The 1651-nt window shown below is 40.2% G+C and overlaps 1 pseudogene; it reads right to left on the bottom strand.

Moving 5' to 3' along the window:
* Window positions 1–271: 271 nt before the first annotated feature.
* LOC127756244 (uncharacterized) lies at window positions 272–945 on the bottom strand (annotated as a pseudogene).
* Window positions 946–1651: the final 706 nt, after the last annotated feature.

Raw genomic sequence — 1651 nt, 5'->3', positions numbered from 1 at the left:
TTGCAAATGTGCGATAACTACTTTTACTTTAATTTGTTATTTTTGTTGCAACTTATAGAAGTTGAATTTGGTCTTGCATGTTTGTGGAGTGATATATTTCGTATTAATCTATGTTGTTAATTTTTTTCAAATTTTTTAATAACTATTTAGATGACATGCAAACAACGAGGGGACGTCCCTATAGACAGAGGACAAATAACACGGTCAAAACAATTGAGTGCATCTCACAAATGTCTAACAACCATAACACTTGACGCATCACACCAACAATTCAGTCGACCTGTAGCTTCCTCCTTGGAGTCATTTTTTTTCCTTGATTAGAAGCCCTCGTATTCTGTGGCGTGGTCATGGTTGATTGAGAAGAAGTGCCTTCTCCCAGCAAGAAAGCAAGGCGGCTGTGGACATATGACAATTAAAATTGGTCAATTATTTTAGCCTCATGTACATTCTTCTATTAGGTGAAAAATACAACTCATGGTTGCTTACCTTCTAGTCACAATGCCTGGGCTATCTTGTAGTATTGCTTCCCTAGTCGGCCTTTGAGGTGTGCTAGCTTCACGAGGCCAAGCTTTGGTAGTGTTCTTTCTAGGCTTCCTCTTCCTGTAAAAAAAAAAAAGGGAAAGGCAATTAGCAATCGACAAACAAAGTAAAATAACAAGACCAATGAGGTACCTTTTTTTGGTTCCATTGAGTAGGCACTTGTAGCTGGTTTTCCTATGACCTTTTAGACCACAATTGGGACAAGTTACTGGACCTCTAACCATTTTCTTCCCATCATTCTTTGCAGCTGCAGCCTTGCCCCCCAGATTTTCCCCCGGAATTACCACCAGCTTCAAGACATCCTTTGATCCTATTCTTCCTTTGTCTACCAACACTCCTTTTCCCAAGTGGTGCCCCCACACGAAATGGCATCTCCACCTCTCGCCACTATGATTTATCTGTCATTGGCTCAATCAATCTACAATACGCTGCCTTAGATTTTTCAACCGAGTAGCACTCATCCACAAAATCACATACATCAACATTTCTTTGTGTTGTTATAAAGGCCAAAGCATGTTGACATGGCTTACCAGTGTGTTGCCACTCTTGACAAGTGCAAGTGTGTCGATGTAGGTCAACTCTATGCCTAGCATGACCTATGCTATTGTCCCAAACCTCTGCACTCCAATCACCAGCTGGCACCACCTTCAAGTGTCCTAACCCTCTTGTAGATGCCTTTAGTTGAAGTTTCACACCTGGCAAGATCCTCCCTTGTAGCCTTTCCACAATCCTTCTTCCTTCCTCCATAGAACCATGATCATCTCTCTTACCTTATCAGCTAGATCAACAACAGGCAAGTCCTTTATATCTTTAATCCAGTTATTGAAAATCTCTGCAATATTATTAGTAATGTAGTCACACTTGATGGCTGGGTTGAAAGAGCACCTCATCCATTTTAGATTATGGTAATCTCTTAACCAGTTCAAACCTGTGGTCCAAGATGCATCATGCCCAGTAGGTCGTCTCTTCTTGCAAAGATGAAAAAGAAAAGCCTTTCAGCAGCTCATTACAATGACTGCAACAATCCCAGATCAAATAATTATGATTAGTTATAACAATGAATGAATGTCAGTTAATTCCTCTAATGGCACAAAGATCGTATATTTCAAAA

The sequence above is a fragment of the Oryza glaberrima genome, chromosome 12, assembly GCF_000147395.1.
Source record: "Oryza glaberrima chromosome 12, OglaRS2, whole genome shotgun sequence".
Lineage (NCBI taxonomy): Eukaryota > Viridiplantae > Streptophyta > Magnoliopsida > Poales > Poaceae > Oryza > Oryza glaberrima.
This window is presented reverse-complemented; position numbering and strand designations above follow the sequence as displayed.